Here is a 12,200-nt window from a genome sequence, read left to right as displayed (position 1 = left end):
GGGTGAGTTTCTGGGGAAAGATAATGGAATAAAATCTGTGATGCAGATCAAAGCTCATCCAGGTTTTTTTTTTCACTCTGTGCTTTTAACTCCGTCACAAGCAAAAGAAAAAAGGGTCAAATTAAGCCTTGTCCTCACTGATTACCACATTGGAATATAAACCTCACTTCCCAGAATGCTTGCTTTAGCCAGAATGTTATAGGAACAGAGTAAGCATGTTTTGTGGGGAGATATTTCTCTAATGGCACCTCTGAACTCCAGTGGGGTGTTCAATTTTTGGCACAGCACATGGAGGGGGCTGAGAGGAGGCACGTTATTGGATAATTACAGATGTAGTTATTATGTTGGAGATAAGCTCCATTACTGGTTGTAGTGGAGAGGTGGGATGAGACCCATATTTCCATCTACTTGCTTGTTCACTCCTTGGGGTGAGGTCATGGTCCCAACTTTTGGGGAACACTGTTCAAGAAAATTCCAACACTGTCCTTTACTTAGAACCATTCTTACTTCCTATTATGCAGGACATTTTATTTACAAACATTCTCCTCTCAAAAGCCAAGGTACTCCACTCTACATGGAGAGAGCTTTTGGGAGACATGACAATTCAGCTCATTGAGAAATTCGATGGAAGTGGATAGTGATTGATCTGAAGGGTCAGCTTAGTTTTACAGAATAACCTATGATGAGGTGGGGAGTGAAAAGGAATGAAAATGGGTTACTGGAAAAACCTGAAGTTGTCTGTGTGCATTGTGGGTATTAGTATTACTAGTTCTCTATAGAGTAAGTCAGCTAGGCCATCCTCATTTATGGTTGATTACATTTTGACTGCTATTGGTTTCTTTTTCCTTTCTCTTTGCAAAGGCAGCCATCTTTATGGTTACTCTCAGTGTGTCTCACCTTCACTCCCTTTTGTTATTAAGATTTTGATATAATTTTTAGGTAAGATTTTCTTAACCTACTTTTCCAAATATGTTCCTCTCCCTTCCTCTTCTCATGGAGTCAACCTTTATATAAAAAAATAAACAGAAGAAAAAGAATCAGGTCAACAACACTAAGCAAAATATTGGAAAAGTCTGACCCTATATACAGAATTCCTCACCCATAGTTTCCCACCTCTGTAAAGAAATAAGGAGAGGTTCTTTCTTTCATCTCTCTTTTAGGGTCAGTCTTAATCACTGGATTGTACAATATAGAATAAGTAAGAGATGGAGTATTTTTACTTAATAACCAAGCTAAATAATAATGATTCAAATAAGAAGTAAATAAAATGCAGTAGTACAGAGGTGTACACATTGTACCAAATGCTAAATTTTCTATTAATTCTATTGTCGATTATGTGAACCAATTGCCTCAAAGTTTTCTTTTTACATGCAATCATAGTAGGAGTGATGCTTGCAGATCCTTCATGTCAGTTGCCAAATCTAGTCATTTTTCCCTTCACAATATACATTCATGCAGTCACAACCCTAGTTTAGGTCCTCATGGTCTCTTATCCAGAGTACTTACTGCATTATTCTAATTGGTTTCTCTCCCTCAAGGCTCTCCTCATTCTAATCTCCCCTTCACTTATCTGCCAAAGTGATTTTCCTAAAGCATAAATCTGATCCTCTCACTTTCCTCTTCAATGAACTTTTATGATTCCCTATCATTTTCATTTCTTAATAACCTAGTTCCTTCATACCTTTCCAATTTTCTTACACTTTATACCCCTCAACCTATTCTATGATAGAGCTACACTAGACAATTTGCAGTCCTCTTGATCCTACCTCCAACTCCTAACTTTCCTGGCTTTCTTCAAGACTCAGATCAAAACTCACTTTCTGCAAGAGGCCTTCCCTGTCTTCCCAGTCTTTGCCTTGTGGATTAACTTACATCTACTCCGAATATCCTGCATGTACCTAGTTTACCTGTTGGAGCACCTAAGTGACACAAGTGGACAGAGCACAAGGCCTGGAGTCAGAAATACCTGAGTTGAAATCTAGCATTAGGTATTTGCTAGCTGTGTTCCTTTGCAAGTCATTCAATCCTGCATGCCTCAGTTTCCTCATCTGTAAAATGAGCTGGAGCAAACCACTCCACTATCTCTGCCAAGTAAACCCCAAATTGGGTCATGAGAGTCAGACATGACTGAAAAGACTGAAGAATAACAATTTGTTTGTCTCTCCCATTAGAGTGTGAGCTCCTCAAGATTAGATGCCATTTTCTCTTTCTTTGTCTCCACAGTGTTTAGCACAATGCCTGGCATGTAGTAAGTGTTTAATAAATGTTTGTTGACTGACTTTCTCTGTGCTAGGTCCTGTGATAATTCTTATTTTTTGTGGTATCACATTATTTATATAATCATGTAACGGATCAAGTAACAAATAATAATTATAATCAGAGCTCATTATTAATTTAGTTATGTTTTTCCTCTCTTTTAATGGATTTAATGGATGATGTAATAGGTCCTCTATATGATGGATCTTTTCCTTTAAAATTGTTATTCTGAATTAAAAAAAAAAGTAAGATCAGCATTTCCATATCAAAGTGTAATTGAAACAAAGGATCACATGTACAGCTGTGAATCTACACCATGTTTGTTTCTCCTTCTGGTATATGACAAGTTCAAGTTGCTTCTTCAATTGACTGATCAGAAGAAACTTACACAATCTGCGGATTCAGTTCCCTGAGCCATATGGTCTCTGGCTGGCAATCCCACATCTCTGCAAGTCTCACTTGTTTGAGGCCATTAAGTGTAGCTTATTAGTTATCTTTCATTTGATGGCAGCATTTTAAAAATCTCTGTGCTTTGTAGGCAATGACTTTACACAAGACTGAAGAAGATGAGCTAGTAGAGTTCCTTGGACTCCCTGATGATGATAGTCCTCGGGAATAGGTAGGTAAAATGATAGATATGAAGTTGGCAGTCCGGAAGATTCAACTGAATCTTTAGATTTCAGTGAGTTACAACTGGTTCTGGTGACAGAATCAGGATATACATAAGTGAATGGAGTGTTGGCTTTTGGGCATGTAGAATGCAATAAGGCTGGCATGTGGCATTTATAAATTAAGCTTACAATGTTTTTAGAATCTGAACCTTAAAAGACTTTTGATAGATACTACATATACTGTTATCTTCATTTTATGGATAAGGAAAATTAGATAAATCAAGTGACTTAATCTGGTGTTGTTTATTAGACTAGTGACAGAGACCATTTTTGAATTCAGATCTCCTTGACTCTAAATCTAGCATGTCATCAACTACATCTTATTCCCTCTCACCATGATACAATACAAGTAAGGAGGATCTGAGTGTCACAGTGAAATCAGTTATCTTCTAGACTATGGAGCAGAACATATACGTTGGGAATCAACTTATTGGAACCCAGAACCAAAATGTGAAGGGGAATTTTTAAAAAAATGCTTTGAAAATCAGCACTGTGGACTGAGTCAAACACAGGACTAAGTTCTAAACCTTAATTTTTAAATAATTTTTCACTAAGTATGCTTATGATAAGTTATTCAACTGTTTGCTCTCTTAATGATGGAAAGCAAGACTCTGAGCATGGGTGCTATAAAGGCAGCTTTGCTATTTTTAATCATAGTTCTTCACTTACATAAAACAAATTATGAATGTAACTCAAAGAAAATCCTTGAAGTTTCTTGAAAATAACAATAAAGTAATGTCTTTCAAAGAAATTAATTTAATGCAATATTATGACTTTAAGGTACATTAGACATCATCTAGGTCAAATTCCTCCTTTTACAGATGAATAATTTCAGGTCCAGAGAAATCTAGTCAGGCTATGAGCATTGAGGATTTATGAGCACCATTCTAAAACAGTACAAATAGAAGGTATGGTAAAAATCAATCTCTGCTCTTAAGGAGCACACAATGTAATGAGAGAGACTACATACAAACAACCTTGTTGGCAACTATAATTCAACATGCTATATACAAGATAAAGTTGCTCAATAATTTTTTATTTATTTAAAATTGCTTTATAGTTGTCTCTATAGGTTTCAAAGTGCCTCGATACGTTAATTTTCAAGTATTTGACAGATTTTATTTTTGTTACAAGTAATAATTATGTTTCTATCACTTCTATCAATTGTTTTTGGTATTGATCTGTAGAAATAGAGATCATATTTGTGAATTTATGTTATGTCTTACATTTATTACCTTAATTAATCTTTTTGTTGTTTCTTCACGTTAACTAGAAAGAAAGACAATTTAATGATTTTGCCTCTGTTCATTACTTTAATTTTGTCTTTTTATTTTATTGTTTGAGTCAATATTTGAAAAGCCATCAATCCCCAAGTATTTATTTTTGATACATATATTTTCCCCAATTACATGTTAACATATTTTTAACATTAAAAAAACTTTTGAGTTTCAAATTCTTTTCCTCCATTCCATCTTTACCCCTTCCCCCACCCTTGAGGATGTAAGCAATCAGGTATAGGTTAGACATGTGCAATCATGTAAGGCATTTTTTGTTAGCCATTTTGTACAAGAAAACTTAAAAAGAATGAAAGGAAGAAAGTGAAAAATAGCATATTTCAGTGCGCATTCAAACAATATCCCTTCTTTCTCTGGAGGCAAATAGTATCCTTCATCATTAGTCCTTTGGGACTGTCTTGGCTCATTGTATTGCTGAGAATAGCTGTCATCCATAATTCTTCATTATACAACATTGCTTTTACTGTGTACATCATTCTCCTGGTTCTACTCCCTTCAGGTTGTATCAGTTCATGCAAATCTTTCCAGGATTCTCTAAAATCATCTTGGTTGTCATTTCTTACAGAACAGTAACGTTCCTTCACAATCATATGCCATAGCTTGTTCAGCCATTCCTAAATTGATGAGCATCCCTTCACTATCTAAATCTTAGCCACCACAAAAAGGACTGGAGAAAGGTCATCTCTTTGTGTGAGATAGATGTGAAGGAGATAACGGGAGGTGGCATTTATTTGATATCAGCATTGGGGATATCCTTTTTACGAAAACCTCTGACATTTGTATATTAAAAATGCTAATTATTGATTTGAAATAAAAATTTGGTGTTCTGTTAAGGAAAAAGCTTTCTGCTCCTAAGTCTTTTATAGTGAAAAAAGTTATTTTATTAAAGTTTGAGCATGATTTTTTGATGTAATTACATAATATTTATGAATTGTCCTATATGCCTTAGTATGCTGAGTTCATATTTTTGAACCATTGTTAATTTCTTGATATAAAACTTTCTTAGTATCATAACATCATGGAACTAAGTTGGAAGGGACCTTGGAATTCATCTAATCCAAGTTATTCATTTTGCAGATGAAGAAGCTTAGGTCCAAGAATGTTAAGTGACTTATCTAAGTTCACTCAGGTAGTATCAGATGTAGAACTGAAGTTCACATTCTTTGAATTCAGAGCCAGTGCTTTTTCCTCTGTAACTGCCTTTCTTCTTGATGATAATGATTAATTTTTGATAAATTGCTGAATTTTGCCCAGTAGTATCTTATGCAATATTTTCGAGTGTTGGTGGTTAATGATAATTGTCCGTGTTGTCTTTTTTCTTTTTACATTTTTATAAATTTTGAGAGGAGGACCAGATTTTCTTCATTGATCTCTAAGTTTTGAAATACATACATGGTGCAGTAATTATTTCTTTGATGAATCTTTCTTAGAATTTCCTTGTGATTTTATCTTGTCCTTTTATATGACAACTTGTTAATAGTAATTTAATTTTTTCCTGGATTAGTTTATTTCTGTTATCTATTTTCTATTTATTCTTTTGAGAATATTGTATTTTAATATTGGACAACTAGGTGATACGGTGGATAGAGTACTAGTGCAGGAGTCAGGAGGACCTGAGTTCAAATCTCACCTCAGACACTTGACACTCACTAGTTGTGTGACCTTGGGCAAGTCCCTTATCCCCAATTGCCTCATCCTGGGTCATCTCCAGTCATCCTGATGAATATCTGGTCACTGGATTCAGATAGCTCTGGAGGAGAAGTGAGGCTGGTGACCTGCACAGCACCCCCTCACTCAAAACAAAAAGTCAAGTGCAAGGCATATCATTATTTCTCTGATGCCATGGTCTTCTTTGGCAACCAAGGACGAACACACATTTTAATATTCGAAGCTTTATTAGCATCTATCTAGTGACACATAATCGTTTCTGATTTTAAAAAAATTCTTCCTTCATTGTGATCTCACCTTCCTCATTTCTGTTTTTAAAATTTTGATCATATTTAAAAAAAATTAATATGATAAATGGCTCCTTCATCTTATTGACTCTATTTGCTAATTTGATAGTTTTCTGTTTTAAAAAATTTCTCCTTTAATTGTGATGATTTCTTGTTTTGTGGTTGTTTTGGGTGAATCAATTTGTTTGTTTTCTAACTAGCTAATTGAGTGCAATAGGATTAATTTTCTATTATTTTATCAAGTTTATAAAAGATTTAGGAATATCATTTTGGCTCTGACTTTTGATTTGACTTCATCCCAATACATTATGATGAGTAAAAACAATCTACATGTCCAAAAATTGTGCAACAGCTAAAGAAGTTGTGGTATATGAATGTAAGGCACAATTTGTTGTGTTGTATACATACATATGTGTATATATATATATATATATATATATATATATACATATATATGTACATACCCATAATTTTTGTATTGGTTCTATAACTTGCTTTTTAAACCAACCATTACTGAACAAGTATTGCTTTTCATTTAGTTCTCTGTCTCAATCTTGGTTTTGTTGGAGATTACTTTTTTTTTTTTGCTGTGTTATGGTCTTTGAGTGTAGCATTCAAAATTTGTGCTTCTCTTATTTGATTTCTAATATTGCTTTATATGGGGTAATTGATTTTTATAAATATTCCATATATATTTGAAAAAATTGTTTCTTATTTATCTCTTTTCATTCTGTCCATGTATCTATCAAATTCAGTTTCATGCTGTTCTATCAGTGATTATCATTTATATTTTTGCTTGATTCATCATATTTCATTAACTGGGTGTTGAAATACCTGTGACTTTTAGTGTGTTGGATAATTGCTTTTCTTCTCGTTGAGAATTAAATACATTTACATTTGAAGTTATAGTTGTTATGTATATTTCATTGGGTCACTAGGAGACTCAGTGGTCAGAATGCCGGGTCCAAAGTGAGGAAAACTTTTTATCTCTGAGTTCAAATCTGGCCTCAAAATCACAGTAGCTGTGTGACACTGGGCAAGTCACATAACTTTGTTTGCCCCAGTTCCTCTTGTGTAAAATGAGCTTGAGAAGGAAATCGTAAAGCCCTCTGGTATCTTTGACACAAAAATTACCGATGGGGGCACGAAGAGTCAGACATGACTGAAATGACTTCTCAAGAAAATGTGTCTTACCCTTTATCATCCTTGGTTAAATTATTCATTTTATCAGAAGGGGATGTAATATTTAGTTATAACTAATACTAACATTTCCTTTATCCTAACACATCATACAACATTAAACTCAGTTCTTATATTTAAATTATTATGGAGTTCATTTTACAAAACTTGGAGTCCTTTCTTCTTATCCATATTTGTAAAATTTCTATACAGTTTGTTCTTTGTATACCCATCCTTCAAACTTAGGTTTTAGAGAGTTGTTTGTATAATTAGGAAGATCCGAATCTAAATCTTTCCTTAGAGGTGAGTTGTGTAATCCTTGTCTGTGTTGTCTTTTTTCTTTTTACATTTTTATAAATTTTGAGAGGAGGACCAGATTTTCTTCATTGATCTCTAAGTTTTGAAATACATACATGGTGCAGTAATTATTTCTTTGATGAATCTTTCTTAGAATTTCCTTGTGATTTTATCTTGTCCTTTTATATGACAACTTGTTAATAGTAATTTAATTTTTTCCTGGATTAGTTTATTTGTGTTATCTGTTTTCTATTTATTCTTTTGAGAATTTTGTATTTTAATACTGGGCAGCGAGATGATGCAGTGGATAGAGGTGGTTGTATAATTAGGAAGATATGAATCTAAATCTTTCCTTAGATATGAGTTGTCTGATCCTGAGGAAGTGTTTCACCCTCTATTTCTTTTTTTTTTTTTTTAATGTTTAACAATCACTGCCATACAATTGCGATTTTATCCCTCCCCACCCACCCCCCACTACCTCCCTCCCTCCCCACGACTGCATACAATTCTGTATAGATTCTACATATACTTTCCTATTGAGTATATTTTCACTATAGTCATGCTATGTAGTCAGACTAAGATAAATGAAAGAATCCGTATAACAAATCAGAACATGATACACAAACAGATACACATACACAAACATGATCTGCTACATTATGTGAGTGACTTCCATATTTCTCTCTCTGAGTGTGGAAGGCATTTTGCCTTGAGGTCCACCATTGGGATTTTTTTTTTTTCAGAAGTTCTTGTGTTATTACAAAAATCTAAGTCTACCAGAAAAAACTCTCACACACTGTGGTTGTTGCTGTGCATAAAGTTCTCCTGGTTCTGCTCCTTTCACTCAGCATCAGGTCATATAAGTCCTTCCAGGCCTCTCTGAAGTCTTCTTGTTCATCATTTCTTATGGCACAATAGTACTCCATTACATTCATATACCATAATTTATTCAGCCATTCCCCAATTGATGGACATCCCCCTGACTTCCAGTTTTTGGCAACTACATAGAGTGCTGCTATAAATATTTTTCACCCTCTATTTCTGCATTTCATCTTGATGGACTTCAATCTCTAAGTCTAAAATATTATAATCCTATGTCAGTTTTTAAATGTAGACAACATCTTAGTCCCAATTTTCAGCCTATTGTATTGCAGCTTCTTTCATCTCTAATTTTTACAAAAAGCTGCTTTGCTTTGACTTTTTTATATATGTGTTGATTTGCCTTTTGGTTATCTGTCAAATTATGTTGTATTCTCCAAGACTGAGAGTCCTATGTTTATTGCAAGTTGATCATTTTGAACTCGAAATGAATTTCAAGCGTACTTATTCGTTGCCCTTAAATTCTGTTGATTTCTAATTTTTTTCAATATTTCTGAAAAATTTTCTTGTACAGTTTCTTGAAACATCATGGTAAAATATTTCTTTTTTGAGAAGTCTCGCAATTAAAAAATTATTTTATTTATTTTTTTCTTTACTAAAATCTATTTTCTTTCCATTCCTTTCCATCCACTTTCCATTGGAAAAAAAAGAAAAACAAAACCTCTGTAACAAATATGCATAATCAAGCAAAACAAAGTCTTTCTTTGGCCATCACCAAGAAGTATAGGACTTACTCTACACTTGGAGTCTATCACAACACTATAAGGAGGTAGGTAGGATGTGTCATCTATAGGTGTTTGGAATTCTAATTGGTCATTATATTGATCAGAGTTCTTATATCTTTTCAAATTGTTTGTTTCTATAGCCAATAGTTAAAAAGTACTTATGTCACTTTGCAATGTTATTTTATGAATTATTCTTTGGTTTTTTTCACTTTTCATTGGTTCATAAAAATCTTTCCATGTTTCTCTAAAACTATTTTTTTATTTCTTACAGCACAAGAAATTATTTTTCCTCATTGGTCCAAAACAACCTACTCTTCATCTCCTCCTTCTTCTGTTAACTCAAGACCATTTGTGCCATTCAGCTGTTGAGAAAAGTAACATTTCTATTGTTTTTCATATTACATTTCAATTTATATTCCTAATGTAATGTACATTCTTTAACTTCTGAATTCCATTGAGATATAAACTCATTCTGTTGGTTTCTATTTTTTTTGTATTACTGAAAAATTTTCTTGTACAGCTTCTTGAAATATCACGATACAATTATTTTCTTTTTTGAGGTCTGATAATTTTTATTGAAATTAAATTATATTTTACTTTTTATCTTACTAAAATTAAATTTCTTTTCATTTCTTTCCATGTCCTCTCCATTGGGCAAAAAGAAAAACATAGCCCTTATAACCAATATGCATAATTAAGCATAACAAATTTTGGTACTAGACATATCTAAGAAATAAGAGACTTGGTCTGCAGTTTGAGTTCATCATAAATCTGTAAGGAGCAGGGTAGAATTTTTCATCCTTGGGTGTTTGTAATCTTGATTGGTCATTATGCTGATCAGAATAATTCTGATCAATGTAATTCCATCACATTCATATACCATAATTTGTTCAACCATTCTACAAGTGGTGGGCATCCCTTTAATTTTCAGTTATTTGTCTTCATAAAAAGAACTACTATTAATAATTTATACATATTGGTCCTTTTCCTCTTTCTTCAATCTGGGGCAGCTAGGTGGTGCAGTGGGTAGAGCACCAGTGCAGGAATTAGGAGGACCTGAATTCAAATCCCACCTCAGACACTTGACACTCACTAGCTGTGTGACCTTGGCAAGTCACTTAACCCCAGTTGACTCATCCAGGGTCATTTCCAGTCATCCTGATGAATGTCTGGTCACTGGATTCTGGTGTCTCTAGAGGAGAAGTGAGACTGGTGACCTGCATAGCCTTCCCTCAATCAAAACAAAGTCAAGTGCAAGTCATGTGATTATTTCTCTGATGGCATGGTCTTCTTTGACAACAATGGATGAACATGCTATACAATCTGTTTGGGATATAGGCCTAATAATGGTATTGCTGGTCAAATGGTATGTGCAGTTTAGTAAATTTTGGAGCATGGTTCCAAATTGTTTTCCATAATGGCTGGACTAATCCACAGTAATGCTATTTCCCCCATGACCTTCTCAACATTTGACATTTTCCATTTTGCAATCAATACTGATTCTTGCATCATCTTTTCCCTTTAGGTAGCTGTGCCCATTGGAGTCAATGGATGGAGAGAATCATTCTCTAGTATCTGAGTTTGTGTTCCTTGGGCTCTCTGATTCATGGGAAATTTAATGTCTCCTCTTTGTGTATTCTTCTGTACTGTATGTGGTGAGCATTCTGGGAAACATGTTCATTTTGCTCACTGTGACCTTTGATTCTCATTTACACTCCCCTATGTATATCTTGCTGGCCAACCTCTCTTTTATTGACTTAGGTTTGAGCTCAATCACAGACCCTAAAATGATTTGTGACCTTTTCAGGAAGCATAAATTAGTTTCTTTTGGGGGCTGCATTGCTCAGATTTTCCTAATTCATATATTTGGTAGCACTGAGATGGTATTGTTTACAGCCATGGCTCTTGACAAATATGTGGCCATATATAAACCTCTCCACTATTTGACCATGATGAACCCAAGAATGTGCATTTTCCTTTTGATTGTTGCCTGAATCATTGGCCTCATCCACTCCTTGATTCATTTGGCTTTTGTTGTAAACTTACCTTTTTGTGGTCCTAATGAATTGAACAATTTTCTGTGACCTTCCCTGGTTCATCAAACTAGCCTGCACTGACACTTATAGATTGCAGTTAATGGTCATTGCCATTAGTGGTTTCATTTCTCTTGGTTCTTTCTGTGTACTGCTAATTTTCTACATTTTCATCCTGGTTACTGTTCAAAAAGGTTCTTCAGGTGGTTCTTCCAAGGTTCTTTATGCCCTGGCAGCTCACATCACTGTGGTGGTTTTATTCTTTGGTCCATTCATATTTTTCTATACATGACCATTTCACACATCAAACCTGGATAAGTTTCTTGCTTTCTTTGATGCAGTTCTTACTCCATTTCTGAACCCAGTCATCTATACATTCAGGAACAAAGAAATGAAGGTAGCGGTGGGAAGAGTTTCTAGCCATCTTTTGAAGAAGGTTGTATGAATTCATTAAGAAAAGACTATCCTGAGCATCTTCTTAAGTCTGTTGTTTCCCAAATAATCCTGCTGAATGTTTCATAGATATTTAAACTCAACATATCTGAAATGCAATATAATATAATGAAACATAATAATAGTTTGCATTTATATAGCTCTTTAATGTTTTCAAAGCACTTTCTATGTGTTATCTCATTTGAACCTGACAAAAACCTCCTGAGGTTGGTGCTATTATTGTATTCATATTACAGATGATGAAACTCATGAGAGAAGTTGTGACTTGCCCAGAGTAACAGAGCTAATCAAAGTCTAAGGTAACATTTAAAGTCAGTACCACTTGTCTTTAAGTCCAGTGTGCTATCCACTATAGCCCCTATCTCCCTCATTATGTTCCCACCTAACCTATACCTTTTCTGAACATTTGTATTTTTTTCTGAGGGCACCTTCATCTTCCCAGTCTCCCAGATTAGTA

At 34.3% G+C, this 12,200-nt stretch overlaps 1 pseudogene; it reads left to right on the top strand.

Annotated features, from left to right (window-relative positions):
* The first annotated feature begins 10,804 nt into the window (after positions 1 to 10,804).
* Positions 10,805 to 11,735, top strand: LOC140514518 (olfactory receptor 4F21-like; annotated as a pseudogene).
* Positions 11,736 to 12,200: the final 465 nt, after the last annotated feature.

Source organism: Notamacropus eugenii, chromosome 7, assembly GCF_028372415.1.
Source record: "Notamacropus eugenii isolate mMacEug1 chromosome 7, mMacEug1.pri_v2, whole genome shotgun sequence".
NCBI classification, from domain to species: Eukaryota; Metazoa; Chordata; class Mammalia; order Diprotodontia; family Macropodidae; genus Notamacropus; species Notamacropus eugenii.
Note: the sequence above shows the minus strand (reverse complement) of the source record. Positions and strands in the feature narration are given on the sequence as shown.